The sequence below is a fragment of the Caretta caretta genome, chromosome 1, assembly GCF_965140235.1.
Source record: "Caretta caretta isolate rCarCar2 chromosome 1, rCarCar1.hap1, whole genome shotgun sequence".
In the NCBI taxonomy this organism is placed as follows: domain Eukaryota; kingdom Metazoa; phylum Chordata; order Testudines; family Cheloniidae; genus Caretta; species Caretta caretta.
The window spans coordinates 261,578,005-261,601,964 of record NC_134206.1 but is presented as its reverse complement, the minus strand read 5'-3'; the positions used below and the strand labels follow the sequence as shown (position 1 = coordinate 261,601,964).

General features: G+C 48.3%; 1 protein-coding gene across 7 annotated transcripts in view; it reads left to right on the top strand.

Annotated features, from left to right (window-relative positions):
- The window catches only part of MRTFA (myocardin related transcription factor A), a 182,178-nt gene that overhangs the window by 87,741 nt on the left and 70,477 nt on the right, over positions 1 to 23,960 (top strand). The window lies entirely within an intron of this gene.

The following is a 23,960-nucleotide window of genomic DNA, read 5'->3' as shown; positions in this document are numbered from 1 at the left end:
TGGGAGGATTGTTTGAAGGTGTGGGTTTGAAGGCGTGGGAAGACGATGATTGATGAACGAGGGCAAGAAGAATGTTCCAGGCATAGTACGCAGTATGATAGAAGGCAACAAACAAAAGCTGGGACATGGGATGAAGAAAATAAGAGGGTTAACTTCATCAGAATGGGTAGTGGGAACACTTAGGTAGGAGCAAGACTATAATAGACCCTTGTAGATGAAGACAAGAATCTTTAATATAACAGGCTGAGAGGGAAGCCAGTGGATGGATTCAAAGAGGGGAGTGATATGATCTGAGTGAGAGGAGAGGAGGATGAGTTTAGCAGTGACATTTTGGACAGACTGGTGAGGAAGAGTTGAGAGGCAAGGAGCCAGATGGGAGAAGGTTACAGTAATTAAGGAGAGAGAGATGGTCAGTGCATAGAAAAGGATTTTAGCAGCTGGATTTAGATTCCCTGCACCCTTTCACCTCCTCTCCCACCCCCAGCTCCAGGACTGCAGAGGCTGCCAGCACAAAGTGAATAAAGCCCCTACCCAAACCCCTATATTAAGTGTAAAAAAGAAAATGTAAAACTTTTCTGCATTGCAGGTGTGTTAGGCACTCTCTCAGAGGCAGAGGAGATACCTGTGGCATGCCACTCCTCTAGTTTTGATCATTGATCAGAGAATTTAATTTCAACTAATCTGTGACTAATTTCCTTTCCTCTTCCCCCATTTCCAGTTAACAAAAGGTGTTTAATCTGCAAAAAGACTCAGAGTTTTCCCTTTGTTCCCAAGGCATTAGTTCCATGAGGGGATTCCTCAGGGAATCTGAGAGGCTTGGGTGAACATCTTGAATTTCTGTTAGGAGACAGCCAGACAACACTTGTGTATGCTGTCCTGTTATAGATCTCTTGGTGATCAGTGCTCAGATGGAGAGAAGGTGGAATTCTGTAATTTCTTCCTCAGTAGATGATAGTCTGGTACTGTCCCAATTGAGAGATGTATGTTTAGTGGAATAAATTAAGAATGCTGAATTTCTGGGTAATTCTAATCCTTAAATCACGTTGTAAACTGTATATAAAGATTGTGTAGGTATAGGATGATAGCAGTAGTTTAGCTGACCACTTCTCAGTAATCAGTTAATACTGGATACAAATACCATATGAAATGGGAAAAGGCTGTTTTCACTAACTACCCTCTAGTAAGGGCAGGAAGAAAGAGAAATGGATGCTGCTTACTCCTTTCTTCCTGTCAAAGGGAAGGAAAGAAATAGCTGTTACCATAGCAAAAGGGGGGCATGACCCAGTAACCTAAGCGCTACTCCATTCATTCTCCTGCGTTCTCAGGATGCCAGCTGTATTTATGCCCCAGCATGCACTGTATTTCTGCAATTGCAGAGCCAAATGTCGTGAGTTCTGGGGAGGCAATAAAGTTTAAACCTGGTCTACACTAAAAAGTTAGGTTTACCCAGCTGCGTTGCTCTGGGGTGTGAAATATCCACATCCCTAAGCAGTGTAGTTAAACTGACCTAACCCCCAGTGTAGACAGCGCTCGATTGATGGAAGAATTATTCTGTTGACACAGCCATTGCCTCCTGAGGGGGAGGTGGATTACCTACACCAAGGGTGAACCCCTCTCATTGGTGTAGGTAGTGTCTTACGCTGAAGTGTTACAGCAGCACAGCTGCAGCATTTCAAGTGTAGGCAAGCTGTTAATGGAAGTTCTGGAGCTCAGGGATGTAGAATGGAGTTGCAATACCAAGTCAACTATATTGTACTAGCTTCTGCTGGAAAGTGGCCAACAGCATTCTGCTCCCACCAAGAGCAGGAAACTATGGCATTTCTATTCCTTGCTGCCACTGCATCTGTAGTGGGAGAGTTCATTACAATGTCTCACTCCACACCAAGTTAGGCTGTATTGAAATCTGTGGATGCAAATTCCTGAAAATACAAAGTTTTCCTATCTAGTAAATATTCATGCCATCCTTCTTTGCAACCAACCCCCTCATCTCCACTCAGAAGCAGTTGCCTCTGGGGTAGACCTCGTTCCCTTCCCTTCCCCTGAACCGCTGGTAATATGTGAGCTGGAACTTCCATCAGTTCATTTCTTAAATTGTGTGTGAACCCATAAAATTTTGGAACCACTGATCTATGCTATATGTCAGTGGGTTTGAGGCAGGGAAGTGAAGCAGGGACAAGTGTTTTTGAGAGAGGGACAGGCGAAAACAGTGACACAAAGATAAAATAAGTGGGGGAGGAGGAGAAATGAAATCAGCAACGTTTAGCAGTACTTGAAAGTTTATTCCCACTCGCATCTAACTCCTGACACTCAGTCCTTGCATTAGGACCCTTTCCATTAACTTTCACAATTCTGCTGGACCAATGATGTACTTCATGTCAGTTGTAAATTTGAGTATTTTACATATCCCCCTTTACTGTCACTTACATTCTCCACAAAAACACTGTTCTGGACACATTCCCTCTTCCTGCCTCTGTAGGTCTGAATCTCTGCTGTCATATAGGAGGAGATAAGAGTTTGGGGCAGGTATGGTGGAGGAGGTCCCACAGTGAACTTCAGACTTGTCAGCCAAGGTATCCCAGACCTACTTGAGGCAGCCCTGCTTATAGACATGGTGAAAGGTGATGGCATGTGCATATTTTGTAAAAGGTGTGGGTGTTGGGGCTGAAAGATTTGCAAATTTCAAAAGTCTATAAGCAATGTTTTCCATTCAAGATTCCTTGGGAGTGAGTGGGGCTTCAGAGTATTATAGGAATGTCTGTTCAGGTTGTAGCATCTGCAGAAGTTCTCCTGGGCCTATGAACACTGCAAAGCGTGCCAAGCCCCTACATAGTGTGGGAGGAGGATATTACTAGTTTTGACAAACTTCATAAAGCTAGTCAACGGCTGATAATATTCATGGGATCCTACTGAGGGGAACAGCTCCAAAAGTAAACATCTCAACTTCTCCAGAACTGTGCAACAGCTCTCACCAAGAGCTCTTGAATGAAACAAACTTTGTTTGGACTTATTTTTGAGAGATGATTTGCCAAAAATGGTTTAGTCCCTTCCAATAGTGATAGGGCTTTTCTAAGACCTGTATCTCAAACTGCTTTTACAGTTCACCTCCGTTTTTGCCATAGATTCCCTGGTCACAAACCACATATGAAAAGTTGATGTCTGGGACTTTTTCTGAAGAGTGTTGATGCTTGTGAAAGTATGCTTTATCATAGAAACCTTGTTATGACCTTTATTATGCAGACAGTTTTTCCATAATTGAGAGAGCTAATGTTATGTGGGGGATTAACCATGGAACTGTAAATAAGAATTCCTGACCACTTTTACAGACTCTGTCAATGACCCATTCTGGGACCTTGCCCAAATAATATAACCTCTTTCCCTATCTATAAAAATAGGAAGATCCTCACAGAGGTAGGGGGATTAACAGTTGTTAATCTGTACAGTGCTTTGAAGAGGTAAAAATCTGTAAATGTGTGTTAATGCACAGGTCTCAACTCATGAGGTAAAGAAAGTCTCCATTTGTTGTCATGACACCTCCAGCCACCAGAGGGCAAAAGTATTACAAACTGGTAGTCTTAACATTTTTAAGATCCAGTAGAGCAGTGGTCTCCAAACTTTTTGGCTCGCGCACTCCCAGGGTGAAGCCCGGAAGACCTGCCGCAGGCTGATCTCCGGAGGGGAACACCAGCTGTGGACGTGCAGAGCTGCCGCCAAAGAAAAAAAATGGCGGAGTGTCGTCCGGCGGCGCTCCTGCTGCCATGCACCCCCTGGGATCATCTCGCGCACTCCGTGGGGTGTGTGCACCCCAGTTTGGAGACCACTGCAGTAGATAGCAGAAAAGCACATATGGTATGTTAACAATATTGGAAAGTCTAAGCCAAATGTACAGATTCCTAACAAGGGGTTTGTTCCTGGCTATTTGTTCCTTGATTTGTCTGACAGCACAGCCTTGGAGTTGAATGTTTTCTATAACTGTTTTTTGTGTCGTCTAGTTCAGAATGGACTACAAATGGACCTGAAGGGGCTGTGAAGGATATCACTATGATGTGTGATATAAATGTATGGATGGATAATATGAGAAATTAGGCAGTATTATTGTCTTGGGTTTACAGGATGTAATGGGTGGTATGTGTCTGAAATATGACGTGATATTCATCACTATACTGAATGAACTGCTTATTGGGATCAGTGATTCGATCCTGAAGTGGCTACTGTATAGAGTATCTGTTACACGGGGAGCAGATAGGCTGGAGCCTCTTGTGGCAGATCAGAATGCACATCCAATGTAGGCAGCTGGAATCTGTGTAACTACAATATTAGTAAACACTTCTGAAGAATATTGCTGACAGAATGATTGATTAGACTGCTCCTAAAGGGTGGGGTGTGCAGTGGACACAGCTTCCACCTTATCCAGTGAAAGAGCTGTGATAATCATGTGCTAGTGTGAAGTGGCTCAAGGGCAAACTGGCAGTTTAGGCTTTTTCTCCTAATCCTCAGCATGCCATCCTTAGCCATACAGATTGGAGAAGTTGCAGCGGAGGCTGGTAACTGGTGGATATGAAGATGTTGGACTGGAAGTTTTTGGGAGAAGGGCTGGTGTTGGCAGCTGTATGAGAGGTTTTCACAGGTCAAGTAGGAAAGTTTGTACCCAAAGCCATGTCTACCCAACAAGTTTTGCCAATGCAAGTTATGTCAGCATATAGTTGCTGTGGTTAGCGTATCACTTGCGTGTGTGCATACTTGGTTCCTTGCATCAGCACTGCACATACTCACCAGGACTGAGTATTGATGCACAGTGTGGTTCACCATGGGTAGGCATCCCAGAGTGCAACCCGTCACCATTCAGCAGGTAGTTTTGGCAACATATAGTGGGCCAAAACAGAGTCATACAGAGACTAGGAGCAAGGGGTCAACCTCCCATAATGCAATGTTCTTCATCCGATAATACCATCTCTATCCCATAATTTTCATCCCTGTTTTCCATTTCCCATGAACCTGTGCATGTCGCTGCCTGCCATCTCTGACAGAATTATGAAGCCTGCACAGCTCTGCACCACTGTCATGAGCGTTGCAAGCACAGGATGTACTATCCTCTAGAGTATTTGCAAAGCCAGAAGAACTGCGGGGTACATGATGATTTCCTGGTGGTCAGTTTGCTGTGGAACATAGTGAGAAACAGTTTGAGGTGGCTGTTGGTGTTCATTAAGGAGCTGCAGATGGAGCACTGTGTCTGGGCTCAAGAAACAAGCACTGACTGATGGAATCACTTTGTAATGCAGGCTTGAGATGACAAGAAATGGGTGCAGAGCTTTCAGATGTGCAAGACCACATTCCTGGATCCGTGTGCCAAGCTTGCCCAAGCCCTCCAATGCAGGGACACCACATTAAGCTACACTGATAGTGGAGAAGCTCGTGGCGACCACACTATGGAAACTTGCAATGCTGGATTGCTACCGGGCAGTGCAAAGTCATTTTGGAGTGGGAAAATCCATTATGGGGGCTGATGTCATACAGGTGTGCAGGATTATTAATAGTCTCCTGCTATTCAGGACTGTGACTCTTGGTAATGTGCAGACCATAGTGATTGGCTTTGTAGCTATGCAGTTCCTGAACTGTGGTGGAGGAATAGATGGCACACACACTGCTATTTTGGCCACAGAGTATGTCAACAGAAGGAGCTATTTTTCTATGGTTATGCAAGTTCTTCGAGTGATTGCTCATGTCCATTCAGCTTAGGTGTGTGTGCTCTCCACATGCACAGGTGCTAGAAGTTTTTCTCTTAGCAGTATCTGTAGGGGACTGGCTCTGGCGCCCCCTGGAGTAGCACGCGTATGCCGTAGCATATAGGGCACCACTGGCCCCCTCCACCTTCAGTTCTTCCTTGCTGCCAGTGGTGGTGCCTGGAACTGGTGCTGTTTCAGCTAGAGCTGTTGCTTTTTGTTTGTTTGACGACTTTTGCCTCTTGCAAATATTACTGTATATAGTTTCCCTCTACTTTAGTTCAGCCTATTTGTTAAGTTAGAGACGTAGTAGGTCCCTAAAGGGACTTCGCCTCAGGACTGGGGCATGCCCTGGTCCCCAGGCTTTAAACCCTGCAATTGCTACAAGTGGATCTACAAGCTGGCACTGGTCTCCTTCCATGGCTCCAGCAAAGAAGCCCAGGAAGACTGGGTGAGGAAGGTCTTCAGCTTCCCGCAAGGGAAAGGACAAATCTGTGGTGGACCAAGCCTCTGCCTCGGGTGCCTCTTCGCCCCCTTTGGGATCGCAGGCCCGAGCTCAGGTTGAGCAGTGTAGCCCAGCCTGCTCCTCGCCGGCTGCCCCGGATAGTGGTGGAGGTCCTTGTCCGCTCCGGGTGTCCACGCTGGAAGACCTCCAAGCGGTGCAAGACATTGTCCCTCCTGGTGCCGCCCACTCCAGTCCCTGCGGGGTCCCGGTCCCGGGGTAAATCCGCATAGGGACCATCATAGTCTCCCCCTTTCCGGCAGCGCTCCCCATCGCGGGGGACATCCCGCCAGCGGTCGCCCTCTTGCATCTGACATGCTTCTGACTGTGATAGGCAGAAGCTTCATAGCCCCATCCGGTCTCCAGACCTAGAACAAGAGCAGAGAGACTCAAGGTGCGGCTCGCCGGTAACCGGGCACAGACCTTTGGAGGCATGCCTGGAGTTTTGGAGTTGGCGCCTGGAATCTCCGTGGTACCAGTACTGCTCCAGGGACAGATAAAGGGACCGACGGTACCGTTTCCCGAACCGTCGCTGATCTCCCGCCCGGGCAGCATCACTGTATGCGGCTACATCAGCACAACGCCAAGCCTGTTCTAGTTCCCATTCCTGCTCCACATCCTGGTACCACTCTTTAAGCGTGAGGCGTAGATCGCCAGCCCAGGACTGTCATGGATTCGCCTAGTGCCATTGGTTGCTGAGGCCCCAATCCAGACGCTCATCGAGGTCAGCCAAATCCAACTCCGGGAGGGACAACCGGTACTGTTTGGGACACAGCCACCAATCAGCTCCATCTTAGTCGCAGGGGAGCAACCGCTCATGGTTCTGAGCAAGGTTCCCTAGCGACAAGACAGGCTCTGGCACCTACAGTGCAGACTTATGTCAGTGGCACAGTCAGATCCGTCACCTCAGACTCCATGGCCGGCACAGCGGTACCCATGGGGGTTCACTCAGCCCTCTCAGGCCACCTGCTCGGTATCTGGAGCTTTGGAGAGTTTGGCTACCTCCCTCTCCCGCCCCCTCCAGCCCAAGAGGCCTCGGCTGCCGGCACCTCGCAGGCACAGGAGGAAGCGAGCGAGCAAGCTGCCGGACCACCTATGGTTGCGGAGGATCCCTTGGTACCAGTTTCCTCCTCCTCGACGCCAGACAAGGCCATAGTAATGCCCCCTCCACCAGTGCCCCAGGATGATGCTAAGATGCATCAGGAGCTGTTGAAGAGGGTTGCCGCCAACCTGGGCCTCAAGGCGGAGGAGTTAGAGGAACCTGCACACTCCCTCTTTAATGTTCTCTGCCCTGTGGCCCTAGCCAGGATAGCTTTGCCCCTACATGTCGAGGTCGCTAAAATTACAAATGCCCTCTGGCAAACCCCCTCCTCCTTGCCGCCGATCTCCAAGAGGGTGGCTTGCAAATACTTTGTGCCATCCAAAGGCCACGAGTACCTTTATACCCACCCTATTCCCAATTCCCTAGTGGTAGAGGTGGTCAACCACAGGGAGAAATGGGATCAACCAGGGGCTACCGCTAAGAATAAAGACTCAAGGAGACTGGATTTGTTTGAGTGTAAAGTTTATTCGTCCTCCAGTCTACAGTTGCAGGTGGCCAACCATTAGGCCTTACTAGGCTGCTATGATTTTAATATGTGGCAGGCCATGACCAAGTTTGAGAACGCCCTTCCTGAGGCTTCTAGGAAGGAATTCTGGGAGATCCTGGATGAGGGCTTGACTGCAGCCAGAGCAGCTCTCCAGGTGGCATCAGCTACAGCAGACATCACCGCCCGTACCATGGCATCGGCTGTCTCATTGCGCAGGGCTTCGTGTCTGCTCCTGTCTGGTCTTTCCTTGGAGGCTCAGCAGTCAATGCAAGACCTCCCTTTCGATGGGCAGGCCCTGTTCGCAGAACAGATGGACATTAAGCTCCATGGCCTGAAAGATTCCCATACAACCCTAAAAACACTGGGCCTGTATGTCCCCGGCCCTGCCTGCAAGCAGTTTAAGCCGCAGCAGCCTCAGAGCCAGGGAAGCCACCCTCTCCAGGAGCCTCCCCACAAAAGATCCAGGGGCTACAGGAAGTGCCCTGGTCACCAACCCCTGTCTACATCCCAGGCGGGCTCGACCCGCAGTAAACAGACGGGCAAGCGCCTGTTTTGACGGTATGCTTGAGGGCAACCTACCTGACTGTTCCTTGGATCCTTCTTCCCCTCTGTTTGCCAACTGCCTTTCTTCCTTCCCTCCCTGCTTGGGCGTCTATAACAGCAGACCTCAGTACAATGTCGCAGGGTTACACGCTTCAGTTACTTTCTACCCCCCCTCCCACCCCTTTTCCCCGTCCCTCTTCAGAGACCCCTCTCATGAGAATCTTCTCATACAGGAGGTAGAGGGTCTACTACAGCTGAGTGCTGTGGAGGTAGTTCCTGTGGAGTACAGGAATAAGGGGTTCTATTCCTGATACTTTTTAATCCCAAAAGCCAAGGGCTGTCTGCAGCCCATACTAGACCTGCGGGGCTTGAATTGCTACTTAGCGAAACTGAAGTTCTGCATGGTCTCCCTGGCTTCCATCATCCCCTCCCTGGATCTGGGAGACTGGTACCCCGCTCTTGATCTGAAACATGCATACTTCCACATCACCATCTTCAAGAGACACAGACGCTTCCTCCGGTTCATGGTAGGTCCCGACCACTATCAATTTGTGGTTCTCCTGTTTGGCCTAGCGACAGCACCATGGGTATTTACCAAGTGCATGTCAGCGATGGCAACTTACCTCAGATGTTGGGATATCCAGATCTACCCATAGCTCGATGACTGTCTTGTCAAGGGCAACTCCAGGTCCAAGGGGACATCGCGGTGCTGCTAGCCACGTGCTGTCGCCTCGTCCTGTTGGTGAATGAAAAAAAATCCACGTTAGTTCCAGTACAGAGGATAGAGTTCATCGGAGCGGTGCTCGACTCAACCTGCGGCGCCGCTGGAGAGATTCAGGGTACTGACGGACCTCATTACGGAAGTCTCTGCATTTCCTCTGACCACTGCCAGGGTTGCCTACACATACTGGGTCACATGGTAGTGTGTACATATGTGGTGTGCCACGCCAGGCTCCAGATGTGACCCCCTGTAGCAGTGACTAGCGACAGTCTACTCTTAGTCCAGGGACCACCTGGAGAAGGTTGTCACCATCCGCACAACAGTACTTACCTCACTGTGATGGTGGACCGACCCCAGGAAAGTCCTGAAAGGAATTCTCTTCGTCAGCACTCTTCATTCAGTTGAGTTGGTTTCGAACTCCTCAGATTGGGGGGGCGCACCTTGGCACCCTCCAGACCCAAGGTATGTGGTCCCCAAAGGAGTTGACGCTACACATAAATGTCAAAATGCTCAGGATGGTGCGCAGAGCATGCACGGTCTTCCTACCTCACGTGTCGGGCAGAGTGGTCAGAGTCCTCACGGACAAAACAGCCTCGATGTTCTACATCAACAGGCAAGTGAAGTGCGATCCTCAGCCCTTTGCCAAGAGGCACTCCATCTCTGGGACTTCTGCATCGACCACGGAATCTATCTAGAAGCGTGTCACCTTCCGGGGGCCAGGAACATGCTAGCAGATCACCTAAGTTGGGACTTCTCTCACCATGAGTGGGTGCTCCACCCGGAGGTAGCCGGCGTGATCTTCCAGAGGTGGGGAACTCCCCAAGTGAATTTGTTTGCCACCAGGCAGAACAGGAGGTACCACAGGTTTTGCTCCAGACAGGGTGTGGGCAAGGGTTCCCTCTCCAATGCCTTCCTCCTGCCGTGGGCAGGAAGCCTGATGTATGCATTCCCTCCAATTCATCAGCAAGGTCCTAGGAAAAATCAAGAGGGACAAGGCACAGGTTATCATGATCGCCCCTGTGTGGCCTCGCCAGCACTGGTTTGGGACACTATCAAGCTTTTCAGCGATCCCCCACTGGCCCCTGCCGAACTGACTGGACCTGCTGTCACAGGATCACGGCCAACTCTTGCACCCCAACCTTACATCCCTCCACCTCACAGCGTGGATGTTGCGTGGCTGAACCTGGATGAACTGGCCTCCTTGAGAGTAGAAAGTGGACGAGGTTCTCCCGCTGGGCAGCTGAACGGGGCATCTCCTGTTCGCATTCTTCAGTGCCCTCGATCTTGGACTACTTGCTTCGTTTAGACTAGATGATCATAATGGTCCCTTCTGACCTAAATATCTATGAATCTATGAATTTAAGGAACCAAGGCCTGGTGCAATCCTCTATCAGGGTGCACCTGGCGGCCATTTCGACCTTCCATCTGCCAATGCAGGGGCAGATGGTGTTCTCCCATGACATGACTTTAAGGTTCCTTAGAGGCCTCTAAAGGCTCTTTCCTCAAGTCTGGTCCCCGGCCCCTCAGGGGGATCTCAACTTGGTTCTGTCCAGGCTCATGGGTCTGCCCTTTGAGCCTTTGGCCTCGTGCTCCCTCTCACCTGTCATGGAAGGTAGCTTTCCTGGTGGTGGTGAAGTCAGCGAGGCAAGTCTCCGAGCTGCGAGCCCTGACCTCAGAACCGCTGTACACAGCATTCTATAAGGACAAGGTCCAGCTCCGGCACCACCCAGCCTTCCTTCCCAAGGTGAGTCCACTTTCCACATGAGCCAGGACATCTTTCTTCCGGTCTTCTGTCCTAAGCTCCCTGAGACTAGTGAAGAGAGGCGCCTTTATGCTTTGGACGTAAGAAGGGCTCTGGCTTTCTACGTAGATCGGACAAAACCTTTCCGTAAGTTGACTCAGCTTTTCATCTCTATAGCTGACAGGATAAAGGGCCTCCCAGTGTCCACGCAAAGGATTTCTAACCGGATCACCTCTTGCATTTGGACCTGCTGTGAGTTACCGGGTGTTCCTCTTCCGCCGATCATCAGAGCCCACTCCACTAGAGCGCAGGCATCCTCAGTGGCATTCCTGGCACACGTTCCAATCCAGGACATCTGTAAAGCTGCAATGTGGTCTTCGGTACACACGTTCATGGCCCACTATGCCATCACGCAGCAGGCCAGGGACGATGCTGGGTTCGGCAGAGCTGTATTGCAATCTACATGTCCGTGAACTCCTACCCACCTCCAGGGGAACTGCTGGGAGTCACCTAAGTTGAATGCACATGAGCAATCACCTGAAGAAGAAAAGACATTTACCTTTTTCCGTAACTGGTGTTCTTTGAGATGTGTTGCTCATGTCCATTCCACAACCCGCCCTCCTTCCCCACTGTCAGAGTTTTTGACAAGAAGGAACTGAGGATGGAGGGAGCCGTCGGTGCTCTGTATGCCGCGGTATTCGTGTGCCACTCCAGGGAGCGCCAGAGCCAGTCCCCTACAGTTACTGCTGAGGAAAAAACTTCTGGCACCAGTGCATGCGGCGAGCACACACCTCGAAGAACACCAGTTTTGGAAAAAGGTAACTGTCTTTTCTGGTGGATCACTGGGGATGCTTCACTGACATCAATGTTGGCTCAGCAGGGAAAGGAGCATGATGCTTACATCTTTGAGAACACAGGACAGTTCAGAAAGCTACAAGCAGGGATCATCTTTCCTGACCAGCACTTTACTACTGGTATTGTTGAAATGCCAATAGTGATCCTGTGGGATCCAGCCTACTGCTTACTCCACTGGCTCATGAAGCTGTACATTGGCCACCTCGCCAGCAGCAAGGAAACATTCAACTACCTGCTCAGCAGGTACAGAACCTACTCCTGGGGAGTTCCGCGCTAAAAAATTAAAAGTTCTGTGCACAGTATTTTAAGATTCTGCATATTTTGTCAAAATAACAATATAATCATGCCAAGTTCAATTATTTTGGTAATTTTATTTCAAAATACCAATCAGCAAATATGTCTGTAACAATACAGACAACAAAAAAGATTCAGGAAATGTTTTTCAACAAATAGATTCTTTACTATGCTTATTAATACAGAGCTTTGAGTAATAATTGATTTAAACTACAACACAGAAACGTATTTCCCGCACCCCTCAGAAGCAATGCAAAGGCTTGGGGGTGTCCGGGGCAATGGAGGAGTTGAGGGAGAGGGAAGTAATTGCTGAGAAGGAGCTGTGGCTGAAGTGGGGGTGGGACAAGTATGGGACAGGTATTTTTGGGGGGTGAAGGGGAGGGTTTGTTAGGGAACCTCCCCTATGCAGACCCTGGCTGACCCCTAGCTTCTTCCATTCAGTCAGGCACATCTGCCCCGGTCTCGATGTGCTCTGGCACCCCCACACCATATCATAGAATATCAGGATTAGAAGAGACCTCAGGAGGTCATCTAGTCCAACCCCCTGCTCAAAGCAGTACCAATCCCCAATTTTTGCCCCAAATCCCTAAATGGCCCCCTCAAGGATTGAACTCACAACCCTGGGTTTAGCAGGCCAATGCTCAAACCACTGAGCTATCCCTCCCCCCCGAGCCCACTATGCCATCACGGCCCCCATATGTCCCTGCTCCCCCACTCCCATTTAGCCCCTGCCCCAGTTTGTCCCCCCACTCCATTCCGTGCCTCCTCACCTGGCCCTAGGGGCAGGGCTCTCTGAGGAATGCGGCCTCTCCTCCCTATCAGCTGCTGACTGCTAAGCCTATGAGCTGGCTGTCCTCATTTCTGGCACCACAGCAGCCCCTGGTGGGCGAAAGGCATAACTGCAGTGCCTCTCTGTGCTGGTGCAGAATTCCCCCAGGAGTAAAATGACTGTTGAACATGCTTTTGAAAAAAGAAAAGGAGTACTTGTGGCACCTTAGAGACTAACCAATTTATTTGAGCATAAGCTTTCGTGAGCTACAGCTCACTTCATCGGATGCATACTGTATGAGCCAATGTACAGCTTCAAATAAATTGGTTAGTCTCTAAGGTGCCACAAGTACTCCTTTTCTTTTTGCGAATACAGACTAATACGGCTGTTACTCTGAAACATGCTTTTGAAAGGTTTCTAGCATTGTTTACTCAACAGATAGGATCTCAGTGTGAAAAATATCCAAGTGGGTGTAGCGGCCTGTTGTGTCCTGCATAATATTTATGAAGCAAAGGGAGCAAAGTTGTGGTCAGGGCAAAGCAGGAACGTGTGTCTGCTGAGTTTGAACAGCCAGACACAAGGGCTATCAGATAAACTCAGTGAGGAGCTATATGGCTTAAGGCAGTGGTCTCCAAACTTTTTGGATCGCGCACCCCTAGGGCCAGCTCTAGGGAAGCAAAAAAAAAAAAAAAAAAGGCAAAAAAAAAAAGCTGCCACCGGCATGCTGCCGAAGACGGAGAGAGGAGAGCCTTTGGCGGCGCTCCTCCTGCTGCTCACCCCGCTTTGGAGACCACTGGCTTAGGGTATGTCTACACTACGGAATAAGGTCGAATTTATAGAAGTCGGTTTTTTAGAAATCGGTTTTATATATTCGAGTGCGTGTGTCCCCACAGAAAATGCTCTAAGTGCATTAAGTGCATTAACTTGGCGGAGTGCTTCCACAGTACCGAGGCTAGAGTCGACTTCCGGAGCGTTGCACTGTGGGTAGCTATCCCACAGTTCCCGCAGTCTCCGCTGCCCATTGGAATTCTGGGTTGAGATCCCAATGCCTGATGGGGCTAAAACATTGTCGCGGGTGGTTCTGGGTACATATCGTCAGGCCCCCCTTCCCTCCCTCCCTCCGTGAAAGCAAGGGCAGACAATCGTTTTGCACCTTTTTTCCTAAGTTACCTGTTTAGACGCCATACCAAGGCAAGGCAAGCATGGAGCCCACTCAGGTAACCGTCACCGTATGTCTCCTGGGTGCTGGCAGACGCGGTACAGCATTGCTACACAGTAGCAGCAACCCATTGCCTTGTGTCAGCAGACGGTGCAATACGACTGGTAGCCGTCATTGTCGTGTCCGAGGTGCTCCTGGCCATGTCGGCTGGGAGCGCCTGGGCAGACATGGGTGCAGGGACTAAATTTGGAGTGACTTGACCAGGTCATTCTCTTTAGTCCTGCAGTCAGTCCTATTGAACCGTCTTATGGTGAGCAGGCAGGCGATACGGATTGCTAGCAGTCGTACTGTACCATCTTCTGCTGGGCAGGCAAGAGATGAGGATGGCTAGCAGTCATATTGTACCATCTTCTGCCGGGCAGGCAAGAGATGAGGTTGGCTACCAGTCGTATTGTACCATCTTCTGCCGAGCAGCCATGAGATGTGGATGGCATGCAGTCCTTCTGCACCGTCTGCTGCCAGCCAAAGATGTAAAAGATAGATGGAGTGGATCAAAACAAGAAATAGACCAGATTTGTTTTGTACTCATTTGCCTCCTCCCCGTCTAGGGGACTCATTCCTCTAGGTCACACTGCAGTCACTCACAGAGAAGGTACAGCGAGGTAAATCTAGCCATGTATCAATCAGAGGCCAGACTAATCTCCTTGTTCCAATAAGAACAATAACTTAGGTGCTCCATTTCTTATTGGAACCCTCCGTGAAGTCCTGCCTGAAATACTCCTTGATGTAAAGACACCCCCTTTGTTGATTTTAGCTCCCTGAAGCCAACCCTGTAAGCCGTGTCGTCAGTCGCCCCTCCCTCCGTCAGAGCAATGGCAGACAATCGTCTGCGCCTTTTTTCTGTGCGGACGCCATACCAAGGGAAGCTTGGAGGCCGCTCAGCTCACTTTAGCAATTAGGAGCACATTAAACACCACACGCATTATCCAGCAGTATATGCAGCACCAGAACCTGGCAAAGCGATACCGGCCGAGGAGGCGATGTCAGCACGGTCACGTGAGTGATCAGGACATGGACACAGATTTCTCTGAAAGCATGGGCCCTGCCAATGCATGCATCATGGTGCTAATGGGGCAGGTTCATGCTGTGGAACGCCGATTCTGGGCTCGTGAAACAAGAACAGACTGGTGGAACCGCATAGAGTTGCAGGTCTGGGACGATTCCCAGTGGCTGCGAAACTTTTGCATGCGAAAGGGCACTTTCATGGAACTTTGTGACTTGCTTTCCCCTGCCCTGAAGCGCATGAATACCAAGATGAGAGCAGCCCTCACAATTGAGAAGCGAGTGGCGATAGCCCTGTGGAAGCTTGCAACGCCAGACAGCTACCGGTCAGTTGGGAATCAATTTGGAGTGGGCAAATCTACTGTTGGGGCTGCTGTGATGCAAGTAGCCCACGCAATCAAAGATCTGCTGATATCAAGGGTAGTGACCCTGAGAAATGTGCAGGTCATAGTGGATGGCTTTGCTGCAATGGGATTCCCTAACTGTGGTGGGGCCATAGACGGAACCCATATCCCTATCTTGGCACAGGAGCACCAAGCCGCCGAGTACATAAACCGCAAGGGGTACTTTTCAATAGTCCTGCAAGCTCTGGTGGATCACAAGGGACGTTTCACCAACATCAACGTGGGATGGCCGGGAAAGGTACATGACGCTCGCATCTTCAGGAACTCTGGTCTGTTTCAAAAGCTGCAGGAAGGGACTTTATTCCCAGACCAGAAAATAACTGTTGGGGATGTTGAAATGCCTATATGTATCCTTGGGGACCCAGCCTACCCCTTAATGCCATGGTTCATGAAGCCGTACACAGGCAGCCTGGACAGTAGTCAGGAGCTGTTCAACAACAGGCTGAGCAAGTGCAGAATGGTGGTAGAATGTGCATTTGGACGTTTAAAGGCGCGCTGGCGCAGTTTACTGACTCGCTTAGACCTCAGTGAAACCAATATTCCCACTGTTATTACTGCTTGCTGTGTGCTCCACAATATCTGTGAGAGTAAGGGGGAGACGTTTATGGCGGAGTGGGAGGTTGAGGCAAATCGCCTGTCTGCTGGTTACGTGCAGCCAGACACCAGGGCGGTTAGAAGAGCACAGGAGGGCACGGTACGCATCAGAGAAGCTTTGAAAACCAGTTTCATGACTGGCCAGGCTACGGTGTGAAAGTTCTGTTTGTTTCTCCTTGATGAAACCCCCCGCCCCTTGGTTCACTCTACTTCCCTGTAAGCTAACCACCCTCCCCTCCTCCCTTCGATCACCGCTTGCAGCGGCAATAAAGTCATTGTTGCTTCACATTCATGCATTCTTTATTCATTCATCACACAAATAGGGGGATGACTACCAAGGTAGCCCAGGAGGGGTGGTGGAGGAGGGAAGGAAAATGCCACACAGCACTTTAAAAGTTTACAACTTTAAAATTTATTGAATGCCAGTCTTCTTTTTTGGGGCAATCCTCTGCGGCGGAGTGGCTGGTTGGCCGGTGGCCCCCCCACCGCGTTCTTGGGCGTCTGGGTGTGGAGGCTATGGAACTTGGGGAGGAGGGCAGTTGGTTACACAGGGGCTGTAGTGGCAGTCTGTGCTCCAGCTGCCTTTGCTGCAGCTCAACCATACACTGGAGCATACTGGTTTGATCCTCCAGCAGCCTCAGCATTGAATCCTGCCTCCTCTCATCACGCTGCCGCCACATTTGAGCTTCAGCCCTGTCTTCAGCCCACCACTTACTCTCTTCAGCCCGCCACCTCTCCTCCTGGTCATTTTGTGCTTTCCTGCACTCTGATATAATTTGCCTCCACGCATTCATCTGTGCTCTGTCAGTGTGGGAGGACAGCATGAGCTCCGAGAACATTTCATCTCGAGTGCGTTTTTTTTTCTTTCTAATCTTCATTCTGGGAAGGAGAAGATCCTGTGATCATTGAAACACATGCAGCTGGTGGAGGAAAAAAAAAGGGACAGCGGTATTTAAAAAGAGACATTTTATAAAACAGTGGCTACACTCTTTCAGGGTAAACCTTGCTGTTAACGTTACATACATAGCACATGTGCTTTCGTTACAAGGTCACATTTTGCCTCCCCCCACCGCGTGGGTACCCCCTCCCCGTGGCTAACAGCGGGGAACATTTCTGTTTAGCCACAGGCAAAGAGCCCAGCAGGAACGGGCTCCTTTGAGTGTCCCCTGAAGAAAAGCACTCTATTTCAACCAGGTGACCATGAATGATATCTCACTCTCCTGAGGATAACACAGAGAGATAAAGAACAGATGTTGTTTGAATGCCAGCAAACATACACTGCAATGCTTTGTTGTACAATGATTCCCGAGTACGTGTTACTGGCCTGGAGTGGTAACGTGTCCTACCGTGGTGGATGGAATAAGGCTGCCCTCCCCAGAAACCTTTTGCAAAGGCTTTGGAAGTACATCCAGGAGAGCCGCGAATGCCAGGGCAAAGTAATCCTTTCACATGCTTGCTTTTAAACCATGTATAGTATTTTAAAAGGTACACTCACCGGAGGTCCCTTCTCCGCCTGCCAGGTCCAGGAAGCAGACTTGGGTGGGTTCAGGGGGTACTGGCTCCTGGTCCAGGGTGAGAAACAGTTCCTGGCTGTCGGGAAAACCGGTTTCTCCGCTTGCTTGTTGTGAGCTATCTACAACCTCATCCTCCTCATCTTCTTCGTCCCCAAAACCTGCTTCCGTGTTGCCTCCATCTCCATTGAAGGAGTCAAACAACACGGCTGGGGTAGTGGTGGCTGAACCCCCTAAAATGGCATGCAGCTCATCATAGAAGCGGCATGTTTGGGGCTCTGACCCGGAGCGGCCGTTTGCCTCTCTGGTTTTCTGGTAGGCTTGCCTCAGCTCCTTCAGTTTCACGCGGCACTGCTTCGGGTCCCTGTTATGGCCTCTGTCCTTCATGCCCTGGGAGATTTTGACAAAGGTTTTGGCATTTCGAAAACTGGAACGGAGTTCTGATAGCACGGATTCCTGTCCCCATACAGCGATCAGATCCCGTACTTCCCGTTCGGTCCATGCTGGAGCTCTTTTGCGATTCTGGGACTCCATCATGGTCAGCTCTGCTGATGAGCTCTGCATGGTCACCTGCAGCTTGCCACGCTGGCCAAACAGGAAATGAGATTCAAAAGTTCGTGGTTCTTTTCCTGTCAACCTGGCCAGTGCATCTGAGTTGAGAGTGCTGTCCAGAGCAGTCACAATGGAGCACTCTGGGTTAGCTCCCAGAGGCCAATACCGTCGAATTGTGTCCACAGTACCCCAAATTCGAGCCGGCAACGTCGATTTAAGCGCTAATCCACTTGTCAGGGGTGGAGTAAGGAAATCGATTTTAAGAGCCCTTTAAGTCGAAATAAAGGGCTTCATTGTGTGGATGGTTGCAGGTTTACATCGATTTAACGCTGCTAAATTCGACCTAAAGTCCTAGTGTAGACCGGGGTTTAGGGAGGTTTGAAAGAGTACTTTACTGTGACTTGCTGTTAATGTGCTGTAGTGTACTTTGCTCAACCTAGGTTGTAGTTCAGGGACCTATTAGGAATTTGTGTGGTGCTGCTTTACAGCTGTGCATATATCATGAATGTCGGGGTGCTTGCTGTACATTTGATGATTATGCTGTTTAGGACTGGTTGTAAGTGTACAAGACTACTAATAAGGCATTATGCACCATGCACCAGCAGGCATTATGCACCATGTGTTGTAAATGAATAAAGATGAATAACTTTCAAAACAAAAGTTTTATTCAGTTACAAAAACAGCTAAAAAAAACTGAAGAACTTTAAGTAAATACATTTTAATTCAATTTTTTTTAGGAACCTTAATAAACAAATAGTAACGAACATTGATGTCCATTGTAGCTATATATCAACTGCGGATATACATATATCAACTGCGGCTCTCACAGGTCATGTATGTGAAGCTATGGTTATCCATGCTTTTCCCCAGAGTGGAGTGGTAGGAGTAGGTTTGCAGACCCTGAACCATGTGGAATGCTGAGTGAGGTGTAGAGAGGTGCTGTGCTGTAGTTTTCCACAGACTGCAATGGGAGTCGAGCTCAGGATTGTTCAACCTGGAGGTTCACAAGAGTCTGCAGCATCTGAGTTTGCTGAAGAAGCTCATTCTGTCCTGGTGCATCTCCCTTCCCCTTCCCTGCGCCTTTCTCCTGTCTGCTCTTTCCTTCTCCATGCAATCTGCCATATTCACCCTCCAGGCCCGCTGTTCAAGGTCTGATGCAGCACTGGCTTGCAGGATCTTGCAGAAGATGTCCTCCTACATAGTCTCCTTTTTCTCTTCCTTATTTGGGTCAGTTGTTCCGCTGCAGTGGAGGGGGTATCCCTTAAGGGCGCAGCGGCTGCAGCAACAGATAAAACACACCAGTACCATTCTCAATGTAGTAGGAACAGAAAACAAAACTTAAGATTCAGGACTTCTCTCTTTCCTTGCTCCCCTAAAATGTTAAACACGACATGCTTATTGGCACTTCTGCTTTGGAGTGATTGTGTCTGGTGCCCCTCTCAGCTCAAGCTAGGATGAGTGTGACCTGCCAGGCGTGAGGGAAACAATGACAGAATTGCTTGCTTGCATGAAAGTGAGTATAGGGCACCGGCCCTGAATACTGGCACCATTTTCTACATGGGATGGTGGTGTTAGCTGACACAGAGCACAGCTGGTGTCCCAAAGTTGCCTTTTTCCATATGCTGTTAGCCAGTTTATAGTAGTCGTGCCTGTTGAAGTTATCAATGACTGGTGTAGGAAAGTGTCCTACTGCAAAGGAAGAAATAAGCCTGCAATCCTTCAAAATGGTTGGGAGGGAATTGCAGAGTACCTTTCATCAAGATCTCTGAGAAGGCTTCAAGGGACTTCCCTATTTACATAAACTGCTCCGCATTCCCCTCCACCCACCTAACTCAGAGGGGAATGAAAAGCCTCTGGCAACTCGACCTCTGTGTTATACTACTACCTCTTTTAGTACAAATAAAGTTATGAAAAGTCAACTGCTGAGTCCTGCTAAGTTGAGGATGCCATCAGTGTAATGGGAAATTTAGTTCCGCACTTACTCAAGATTCCTTCCCCCTGAGTTGGTGATCACTCGTGTTTGACTGCAGAGACAGGCTGTGGTGGAGTCAAAAAGAAAAAAAAAAAAGTCCTGACTTATAGCACGGCTCCGGTCACCTGTCCCCCATATTCCTCTTCCTCATTCACCTCCTCATTCTCACTGTTTACAGCGGAGGCCTGTTACCTGGGCTCCTCAGAGGTATTGACTGTGGTGTGTGTGGTGGTGGTGGGCTCTCCTCCAAGTATGGCATGCATCTCTTTGTAAAAGTGTCTGCCTGCGGCTTGGCACCGGATTGATTTTTGATCTTCCTGGCCTTCTGGTATGCCTGCTGCAGTTCCTTGGCTTTCACATGGCACTGCTGCTGGTCCCTGTCATACCCCTTCTCCTGAATCCCCTGAGCAATCTGCTCATAGATGTCAGTGTTTCTACGGCTGGTTCGAAGCTGTGCCTGCACAGCCTCTTCTCCCCACAGGCTTAGGAGATCCAATATCTCCTGTCTGCTCCAGGCAGGAACACGTCTGGAACATGAATCCAGCATGGTCAGCTGGGCAGTTGAGTACAACCATGAAGAGCAGATAGTGATGTGCTCACCAAGCTGGACAACCAGAAAAGGGCATTTCAAAAATTTGCAAGGGTTTTTAAAGGAAGGGAGGAAGCTTTTGGTATGTGTGCACCCTGGGCAGCGGAGTTAATGATTTTGACCAGAGTGGTCAATGTTGGGCATTGTGGGACAGCTGGTGGAGGACTGTTAGGGTTAACATAGGTAACAGTGTCTACACTGCATTGACCATGGATCTGTGCTGTCTGGGAGCTGGTGTTCTTATGTTGGCTTAATGGGGTCCTTACATAAGTCGGAGACAAATTTAAATGTAGACACATGCACAAGTAGGTCGATGGAAGGCATCTTACGTCGACTTAAAATTGTGGTGTAGACCAGGCCATAGACTTTTAAAGCTGGGCTCTCTTCTTTTTCTGTCCTGTTGCCCTAATGTTTTTTTAATGTGACGTTCACTCTCTCGTTGGAGTCTAGTGAACTATTCCTGTCAGTATAATGATTCCCACCTGTTGCTTTAGCCCTAGCTATTTTCATACTAGGAATGGAGGAGGAGAGGGAAGGAAGGCTTGTTTACTAACTGTGATCTAGTTGAGCTCTCAAAGTCTAGCATGAAACCCTCTTAGCAGGAAGTAACACTAAAATGAAAGCATGGTAGGGCTCCCACATGTAAGAGAGAGAGGCGGGGGAAGCAGATACATATACAAAATGACAGAATAGAATGGGTGTGGTGCATTCTGTGCAAGCATCGATAGTATATATCAAAACAACCTTTGTACTAGTAATGATACCATGTAAAATTTACTGTAGAAACGCCCTCACCTATCAACTGAATCTCCTTCACAGTTTAATCAAGCAAATTCACCAGGCTTGAAGAGGCTGGGAAAGTGATCCCTAGCAAACCATTTGTGTGGCTCTGCATTTATTTGCTGTCTAAAAATATATTCAGTGTATGTATATACTTTTAAATGTCAGATAACTAACTGCCTGATGCTTCAGACAGCCTGGTAAGTGCTGAAAAGCAGGAGCTCTTCATATATAACACTTTTTGATACTTGCACTCTTGACGCTCTGCCTGCACTGCATAGAGAAACTACTTTTCTAGTGAAACATGCTTCAGCACAGTTCTTGCTAGAAGATTCTACCATGGTTTCCCTGTCCAGCATAGCTAGGTGCCAAAGAGGGTCAATAGTCTCTGCTTATAATGTCTTCAAAGCCAGCTGACAGACTGTTTGCATAAATCTAATCTCTGTATTTATACTGTGGTGTAAGATGTCTGTCATTTCCTTCACCCCAAGTTATTTGGTGTTCTCACATGTTTTAAGTCATTGATCGATGTTAAAGAAATACATGCCAAAAATAAGTGACCTGCTCAGAAAACTCCATCTATCCAGCTTTCCCTGAGCATTGAATTACTGATCCTGTCATCTGCTACACCAATAAATTTCAGTTCAAAATGTCAAAGCAGTACTTCTCTTAGCAAGAGCAATCTCTCTGCCAACCTGTAGTAAAGAATGGGAGGTGGAACAGGCATAACTAATCTGTGGGATGAAGAGACTGCTCCTGATGCTCTCTCTCTGATAGGGGATAGTGGGTGGATGCCATGTTAACTTGTTAGGGTACCATGAACCAGACTTCCAGTTTCCCCTTTCTTAACTAAGACCAATGGAAAATGAGATAGATAGACCATATTCATTCCCTGTGGGGGAGTATCTCTAGCTCAACTGTAGTAGAAAATAGCTCTGTTCACACCAAGAACAGAACTGTGCTAGTTACAAATGTGTTTAAATGTGATGGTTGCTAGCAAAGACAGTAACATTTTCCCTGTCTGTTGTGTGCAGGGATTTTTTTCTGATAAAAATCATGCTAATCAAACTGATAGAAACCTACAGGCCTTATCTGCACAAACCATAGAACAGAATTTAACAATCATGCTTAACCAGGGTTTTATTGTCCATATAATGCAATAGGTGCCTTTACAAGGGAATATAATGGTGAGCTCCCTGATCTGCTGTTTTGAAGTCTAAAACGGGACCAAACACTTAACACAAGGTCAACTGACTTGAAGGTATAGGGAGGACAGTGTTAACAACAGGAGGGGATGGAGCCCTCTTGGGGCATAGCTTTCCTCCAAGGGTGAGCTGAAAACTTGGTGGCATTATAGCTTTCTGGATAGTCTTTCATTTATCCCCTCAAACCCTTTTTTTAATAAAATCCTTCAAGTTTAATAACTCAAAAGGATGGTGTTTCTCAGGAGTTAGGGTCTGTGGAAAAGTTTAAACTGACGTGGCCAGTGTGGATTCTTGCATTGAGTGGACAGGGACAAAATGCTTACTGAAAGGTGAACTGTCAGGCTGGTAGGAGCTTTCCAGTGGAGTTTCTCAGGGATCGGACTTGGGACCAATCTTTTTAAACATTTTTATTAATGACCTTGGCACAAAAAGAGGGAGCACGCTAATAAGATTTGTGGATGACACAAAGTTGGGAGGCATTGCCAATACGGAGGAGGACTGAAATATCATACAAGAAGATCTGGATGACCTTGTAAACTGGAATAATAGAAATGGGATGAAATTTAATAGTACAAAGGATAAGGCCATGCATTTAGAGACCAACAACAAGAATTTTTGCTATAAGCTGGGGATGAATCAGTTAGAAGTGACAAAGGACGAGAAAGACCTGGGTGTATTGATTGATCACAGGATGACTGAGCTGTAATGACTGACTGTAATGTGAACATGAAAAAAGCTAATGTAGTCCTAGGATGCAACAGGTGAGATATTTCCAGTACAGCTTGGAAAGTGTTAGTACCATTATACAAAGCACTGGTGAGACCTCATCTGGAATACTGTGTTCAGTTCTGGTCTCCCATGTTTAAGAAAGATGAATTCAAACTGGAACAGATGCAGAGAAGGGCTACTAGGATGATCCAAGGAATGGAGAACCTACCTTAGGAGAAAGAACAGGAGTACTTGTGGCACCTTAGAGACTAACAAATTTATTTGAGCATAAGGTTTAGTAGGCTACAGCCAGCTTCCATGGGCGACAGCCCACTTTGGGCTGTCGCCCATGAAAGCTTATGCTCAAATAAATTTGTTAGTCTCTAAGATGCCACAAGTACTCCTGTTCTTTTTGCGGATACAGACTAACATGGCTGCTACTCTGATACCTTAGGAGAGGAGACTCAGCTTGGCTTATTTAGCCTAACCAAAGGAAGGCTGAGGGGAGATATCGTTGGTTTCTCTAAATACATCAGAGGGATAAATACAGGTAGAGAGAGGAGTTTAAGTTAAGCGCCAGTGTTGACACAAGGACAAATGGATATAAAGTGGCCATCAACAAGTTTAGGCTTGAAATTAAATGAAGGTTTCTAACCATCAGAAGAGTGATGTTCTGGAACAGGCTTCTAAGGG